Source organism: Equus przewalskii, chromosome 1 (genome assembly GCF_037783145.1).
Source record: "Equus przewalskii isolate Varuska chromosome 1, EquPr2, whole genome shotgun sequence".
In the NCBI taxonomy this organism is placed as follows: domain Eukaryota; kingdom Metazoa; phylum Chordata; class Mammalia; order Perissodactyla; family Equidae; genus Equus; species Equus przewalskii.
The window spans coordinates 79,092,221-79,100,298 of record NC_091831.1 but is presented as its reverse complement, the minus strand read 5'-3'; positions in this window follow the sequence as shown (position 1 = coordinate 79,100,298).

Genomic DNA, 8,078 nt, shown 5'->3' with positions numbered 1-8,078 from the left:
TTTCCATATAAATACAAACTTTCTAACCAAGAAAAAATAAGCCTAAATATTTAATAAAACTCTTAAAACTGTAAGTCCCCATATGCAGGAGCCTTAGGGAGAGAGGAGGAAATTACACGCAAGGGAAGGTGCAGATGATCTTCATTCTTCTGCTTAGAGTGGAAGAGAGGATCGTTCAGGTGCCTAGCAGCCCAAAGACTCAGTAACTCCAGGCCTGAAGGTAAGAGGGAGACCGTCTCTGAGCCTCTGCAAGCTGTAGCTCTTCCCCGTGTCCTGGGCATTCCCAGTTGCTTTGCCAAGTGGATTCTCTCATCCTTTCCTTTGAGGTACAGAGCTGACTAGACTTCACAGGGACACATTCAACTGGATTTTGTGGGAGATAAAGGGAAATTCAGAAAGGTAAGCAGACTCTCGGAGAGGGTATTCCTCATGCTCCCTTGGCACACCTCTTCTTGGAGGTGACTCACCTGTGGGGTAATTCTTTCTGTTACAACTTTCCTTCATCTTCCCTCCTCCTAGTTGTCCATGAAAGCCTGCTCCTAGGAGTGGGAGGGCCTCCAAGCGTCACTGGGGGGGATAAAGACAGGGGCAAATAGCTGTCAGCATTCCACTCAGTCCATAGGAGAAAAAATGTCTTCTTATTGTATGCACTTTATTTTACCCTCTGTTTACAGGACTTTGAAATGTAACCTCAAAATAATTATACTTTTACCAAGCAACGCCTCCAGAAGAAGTTTAGCAGACAACATTTGGAGAAAGATGAGTCCCTCATAAGTGGAAATCTACTGAGCCTGAGGTTAAATGAATTCCCTCTTCGTTGAAAAAATTCACCAGAGCCATCCTGGGAGCCAGAATTCAAGGCCAGCTCCCTTAGGAAGATGGGCATTTGCAGTGGGACAAAGCAGGGTTTTGCTGCCCTGTCAGAGATAATGGTGTCCACGTCCACACTGAAGACTGGCTTGGAGATTAACCAAGGAAAATGGATTAAGAGGCTAAACTCCATCCCACGGTTTAGTAACCACCCAGCACGCAGATCCAGAGAAACCAAGCCTAAGTGTTGTTGGGAATTCCGGGGACCTAATACTCACAACGAGTTCCCCCAAAATGCAAAAAAACCCGTCTGCACTGTGGTCCCCAGACCAGCAGAATTAACATCTTCTGGGGACCTGTTAGAAGCTCAAATTCTTTGGCCATGGTCAGCACCTCCTGAATCAGAAACTCTGAGGATGGATCCAGCTTTCTGAGGTTTTAGCACGCCCTTCAGGGGATTGTGCTGCATGCTGAAATTTAAGATCCACGGGTGTAAGATGACTTCAAGATCAAGCGACTAAACGTAGGACAAATTAGGTAATGATTTATCCCATCCAAGGATTTGGGGACTGGGAATGAGTCAAGAGGGCCCAGGTGACAACAATGTAGGGAACCTGAGTATAGCACCACCCGGGGTGAGAGGGGAGAGCCTGGTACCTGTAACAGAAAAGACGATGGGGAGTATGGGAAGGAACTGAGAATTCAGAACGCTCAGCAGTCTGGCAGGTGGCAAGCTGCCTCGAGTTAGGGGCTGAGTCACTTGTCAGGACATCTACTCCAACACTTCACAGGAAGGAAACATCAAAGTCCTGAGCAGTCAAGCCAAACTCTCACCTTCAGTTATGGTAAGATGATGAGAAAACCACTTTACATTTACTTAGTACTTGATCATTTATGAAACATTTAAGTTTTCTAAGTCGAGGTTTTGGAATATTTTAGCTCTATTTTACGAAATTAAAAAAGTCAGAATTTGGAAACTCCAAATGACTTTCTCAAAGTCCCCTCCGAGGCAAGTGGCAGAACTGAGACTCGAACCTGTGCCTTCCCACTCTACAGCTGGCCATCTTCCTACTCCAGAGAGCCTGTTCTCTGTAACAATCGTTTATTTCTGTGCTCTAGCCTGTTCTTTCTTTCTTTGCTTATTTGCCTTTTTAATAATGTTCCTCCTGAAAATTATCAACTAGATTTCAACAATGCCTGGTTTTCACTGGAGAAACACGTCCTCTGCAAGCCATGGGGTGAGTAAGGCTTAGAAGTTGTGTTTTCTTGCTAGGACTGCTGTAACAAACTATCACAGGCTGGGAAGCTTAAACAATAGAAATTTATTTTCTCACGGTTCTGGAGGCCAGAAGCCCAAAATCATGGTATTGGCAGGGTTGGTTTCTTCCAAGGCCCGTGAGGGAGTCATCTGTCAAGAACCATTGGACCAAAGGATCTGTCAAGGCCTAGCTCCTTGGCTTGAAAATGGCAATCTTCATGTTCACATGGCATTTTCACTATGTGTGTATCTCTGTGTCCAACTTTCTCCTTTTATAAGAACACCAGTCCTATTAGCCTAGGGGCCCACCCTAATCCAGTCTGACTTCATCCTCACTAATTACATCTGCAACAACCCTATTTCCAAATCAGATGACATTCTGAGGTACTGGGGCTTAGAACATTAACATATCTTTTTCAGGAGACACAATTCAACCCATAGCAGAAGTTATCCTGGAAATCACTATAAAATGAACATCAATGAGTCTGCGCAGGTGCTGCTACCCTTTTTATTTTTAACCTGATACATTGGGTCACAAAACAAGAATGCACTTTAATGGCTTTTTTAGTGCATATGTTGTGAGTGAGTGTGTGCACTGGTACATGAAGATGGCACAGAGAAAAAAGGGAAGTGAGCTAGGGCAGCAACATAGAGTGACCTACCAAACTCATAGATTTGGTGGTGAGGTTAAAGAAGACCAGTGGCAATCCTCATTTTTCTAGTTTTGTTCCCCAGATGCCCTCTAAGAAAGAAGGATCTGAAGATAGTAATTCAGACAGAACTGTTCACTCTAAATGTGTAAATGTACTATGCCTCCCAGAAGCACTTGCGTATTAGAAAGGATCCCCCTCACACAGATGATGGTTAGCACAGACGAATGCATTATTAATGACGGAATTGTGGCTCCATTAAATAAATAGTTCAGGAAATGTTTGAGGGGTGGTGTTCCCAGCTCTCTGGCATGATGTAGTCTGCCAGGCCACAAAAGGCCCCCACCCCATCCATCATTCAAAGAAGACTTCTGCTTCTGGAGAGAGGTGCTCTCCTTACCCCGTTATGCTTCCAGTTACTGCCAGGCAAACATCGTCCAGGGGCGAGGGACGTCTGCCCTCCCAAATTTGTATGGGAAGAACACTTAACCGTCAGAAAGAGGACAGAACTCCTTAAAGTACATGAGCTCCACTCTGTAAATTGTGAACAATAAATCATAGTTCTCTTCGGTCTTGTTTTTTTTTTCTTTTTGACAATATAAAAAGCACAAATTTATCATCAAGAAGGAAAATACAAGACAGATAATGTGTGCTTTCCCCACCACCTACTCCGTCTGTATTGTTCCCCAAAATCTGCTCCGCGCAAAGCTGTAATGATGGCCAACCCATCCAAAGTGCCCAGATTCACTGCTTCTGGGTGAAGTATCTAGGAAGCTCAGTAATATATGACACAAAAAAATGAAAATAAGAATGCCTGTGACTGGCTGCTCCCATCACACCTGCCCTCTGGATTTCTGCACATTGTTACGGGAGTCGCCCTCAATCCTTGAAGAACAGTCTAGCTAAGGATCCTTACCACGTGGGGTCCATCTCTGGGGCTCAGTGGAGTGCAATGACCTACAGAAGTGTGCACTGGGGGCCTCCAACCAGATCCCCTCCTGCCTCAGAGCTGATCGTCCCATAGCCTAGAAACACGATGTAAATACCTGTTACAGGACACATTGGTGAGACACTCTCTCGGGAAGTGAGTGACAAGAGCTGCCTGCTCTGCCCACAGCTTTATCAGGCAAGGCCAGGGCCAGGGTCTAACAGTTTCTCTGGGCAAGTCCTGCATCTCCCATGAAGCATGAACATCTCACTGGTAAGCCGTGTCTCTCGGGCCACTTGCAGAAGATGGCTCAGTTAATAATTTCCAAACCCGCCTTGCCTAAGCATCACCATGAAGAAGATCTCCCATGGATAACATGAGGAGGAGATCCCTGAACTTGAATCTCAATAGGTGGCATGAACGTGAGGGCATTTTCTCCCCTTTTTTCTCTTCATTATACGCACTTCTGCAAATACACAGCCAGACCTTACTGGTGGGTCTTTCAAAAATCCTAAGCTATCAAATGAGATAAGGTTTAAGGCTCAGTTTTTAGCTTATGAATGTCAGCCAAATCAATCCAAAGCAGAAAATATCTCCAGTGTGTGTGAGAGCAGGCTGGAGCCCGGATTAGCAGGCCTCTCACAGCCTCCACGCCACAGGCATGGGAAATGCTCTGCTCCCTGGTCCTGGGGGACGTGACCTGCTCTTCATCCTGTGGTCACAAATAGACATAAGGCTATTAACCTTATTAGGTCTAGGACTGTGGCTAGCCCAGATGGAGGCTCTAAGCAACCCCACAGTGCTAGGATTTGCACAGTATCAGCTGGCCTGCAAATCCTAGGTTGGCGATTTTAAAGGGGTCTGTCCGTAGCCATTTGTGCAAAAGTCTAGGTCATTCCAAATAGCACTATAAGAGGATACTAAAATGCTTAATAGATACTAGAAGAAGAAGCGATTGTGAGCTCGAAGCTGAGCTCAGGTTGAAGGATAGTCCGAGTGAAGTCTCTATGTTGCATTAAGTGCCTCGGCCTGGTGCTGAGGAATTTGGTGAATGTCAACCACCTGCCATTTTCCTGGGAGCTCAGGGCCACCGTGGGTCTGCTTGGGAGTGGGCAGGCCCCCTGGATTAGGGCAGAGGGCCTAGTAGCCTCTCTCAGCCTTTCTCCACCTAGCAGGGTTCCAGCAGGGAACCCAGCTCCTACAGAAAATTATTTGAGTGACTATTTTCCCAAGAATAAAACATAGTTGGTACTACTCTAGATACCCAAGAGAAAAGTTAACACACTGGACACCTTAGGGCACCAGGGTTGCATGCTCTCAGGGAATGAACGCCAAGCGAGAAGAGCAGATAGAGTGACTCTGTTTGCCAGGTTATCCGGTGGCCCTGCTGACTCGGCTCCTTCAATGACAAGAAGCTGCACAGACAGTCCTCTGTCTTCCGTGTGCTCTCTGGAATACTAATACCCAGGTGGGGAGGGAAGCAGGTGCATGTGAAAAGATCTTTGGGCTGTATCTCGCTGTGAGCTCCTGTTTCCAGATAAACAACCCACTCCCATGAAGCCGGTGAGTGGTGTGCAGAAGGGGCAGGCCTGCACTTGACCCAGCTGTGTGTGGGCACCCTCTCACTGCAGGGTGTGCCCAGGTATTGACAGCTAATGCCAGGTGTGGTGTCTCCTCCTTCAGTCACATCTCTCGTCCCTGGAGACTTGTTCCAGTCGATGGCAGACTCTCACTGGCAAATCTGTGTCCAGGGAAGCTTGACCAGAAAATAACAATCCAGTCTGTTCCCAGGGCAAAGCTCCATGTGCTGGATGAAACTCTGACGCGAAATTTTGACCCAGTGAACTCGGATCTGTCGATCTCACTTCTTTCTGACAGTGAAGATCCGTTCTTGCTGAAGTTCACGTTTCATCTTTGAATACCTCTGGGTGGGGAAGAGTCAGCTTCCACACTGGTTCTATTCCCACTGGGCTTGGTTCTATTGCTAAACCAGGGAGACGTGGGTGGGAGGATGGGCCAAAACATACGTTCAGGGGTAAAACTGTCAAAGGGAAAATGTAGCACATCAGCATAAAGACTATATGGCTTTTCTTTCTTCAGTTTTAAAGGTCAATATCATTGCCCTACATTTCACTGGTTTCATAATGTGCAGAAGTAAAACCCAATGCAAGGCAGTGGTTTTATTAAGAGGAGATAGAATAAGACTTGACCTTGGCAGAAGGGTTGTCAGATGAAATACTACAGGATGCCCAATTAAATCCAAATTTCCGATAAACAACAAATAACCGTTTTAGTGTTAGTATAAGTCTATCCCACACAAAATTTGGGACAGACTTACACTAAAATTATTTGGTTTTTATCTGAAATTCAAATTTAACTGGATGTCCTGTTGTTTTTCTTTTTGCAAAGTCTGGCAGCTCTGCTTGGAAGACGGTCTATAGTGAGTGTCTGGGACACTTGTCCTGCCTTGGGTGTCTGTCACCAGTTTGCTCTCGTTGGCCTTTGCATGCGTTATTTAACATGGCCGTGCTTCCATTCACTCACGTGAGCAATGAAAGAGAGTGTTGCAGATGGCCATGTGCACAGATATGTCCAGAATTTGTTTTCAAAGCAGTTCAGAACAAATCACCCATTAAATATGAGACGTAAGGCCAGAAAGACCCATTTTTGGAGGAAGGGTAGTCAAAATGGGTCCACCGTGATTCTAACGTACTGATGATGGTGCATGATGAGGTCATGGGTGACTCTCGGCTAAGGAGCCCTCCTTGCCTCTAAATGCAGCAGACTATCTCGACAGCTGGGGGCAGGGCAAGGCTTTCAAAGAAGTTCTCACCATCAGAGAAACCTTGAAATCACTGAATTGGTGAACAGTGGGACAGGCCTGTCAGTTGTCTGTCTGTAAGGGAAAAAAATCTCATTTTAAGGGGAAAAGAAGCCAGACATGATGAGGTTGGCCCAGCAGAGAGCCCTTCTAGGAGGGGAGAGAGGGGCGTTTCTGAGAATAACATGGCATTGCCACTTGGATTTCCTTGCTAGATCAAGATCTGAGAGCTGGCAAGTTAATCACAGTAATAGGTGTGAATAAACACAGAAGTGCTGGGGCCGGCCCCGTGGCTGAGCAGTTAAGTTTACACGCTCTGCTTCGGCAGCCCAGGGTTCACCAGTTCAAATCCTGGGCATGGACCTACACAGCATTCATCAAGCCATGCTGTGGCGGCATGCCACCTGGAGGAACTAGAATGACTTGCAAGTAGGATACACAAAAATGTGCTGGGGTTTGGGGAGGGAAAGAAAAAAGAGGAAAGATTGGCAACAGATGTTAGCTCAGGGCCAATCTTCTGCCCCAAGAAAAACCCACAGAAGTGCTATTTCTCCTCCCCAATCCCATCCCCAGAAAAAACCTGACTGAGGCACAAGTATCAGCCTCAGGACCCTTCTTACAGAGAACAACTCAAAGCGGGCAAGGTGTTCTCCTTAATTTCACCACGGACTGATCAGCATCCAGTGTGGGCATCATGAGGGCTCCAGTCATTCATGGTGCAGGCATGGGTCAGCTGGGGCTGGCAGGAGCCAAGGTGCCTGACAGGGGAGCCCACAAAGTTGTCAGCTTCTGCGGAGGAGCTGGGTTTCCAGGGTGGGGTGGTGACACCGTCAGACATGGCAGTGCCGGCAGCCGGGAAAACCAATGGGGACCGGTGGGTGCTCCTGAGAGCAGTGTTGACACCAGGCAGGCCTGGCTTTGGCGCACATGGCCTCAGACACAGTGGACGCTCAGAGAGGGGATGAGTGAACGCGATACTTCAGTGATGTTCACACAACAAGCATAAAAATCTGACTGAAACCTGAGCGGAAGCACAGGTTTGTGTATGAGACAGGGTTTTTTTTCTCCCTGTAATTTCTAAACTGTGGCTAAAGATAATGTCAGTATTCGGTTCAGTTCCCATCTGGCACCTTTCTCAGTGGTAAATTGACTTCAGTATTTTTTCTTAAAGCCTCATCACGAAGCTTCTATAGTTAGGTATAATTCATCAAGGTTTAGAATTAGCCCAAATTTCTCTAAATCCTTCTTTAGTTTTTCACACAAGGCTTCGTGATTGTTGGTTTGGAACATTAAGATGCAAATGATAGAGGAAGCGTTGCACATTTAAATGTGCAGGGTTGGGGTGGCACCAAGCTGCTCTGGAAAAGAACCACCATCCGCCTCGGGTTTGTGAAGATGGAAGAGGGAGAGAAAAGGAGATGATGTCAGGTCTATTCAGACTCATGCTTTGTTGGTCAGGGTGATCCAGACTCAGCAGGGCCCAGCCAAAATGGCCAGGATGCTCTGTTTCCACCCAGAAGCTAAACTGAGGTTTGACTGGCTGATCCTGCGCTTCCCATTGGAGAGTCTGGGTGATCCTGGCTCTTCCTAAGAGAGTTTGTGTGTTTCCTC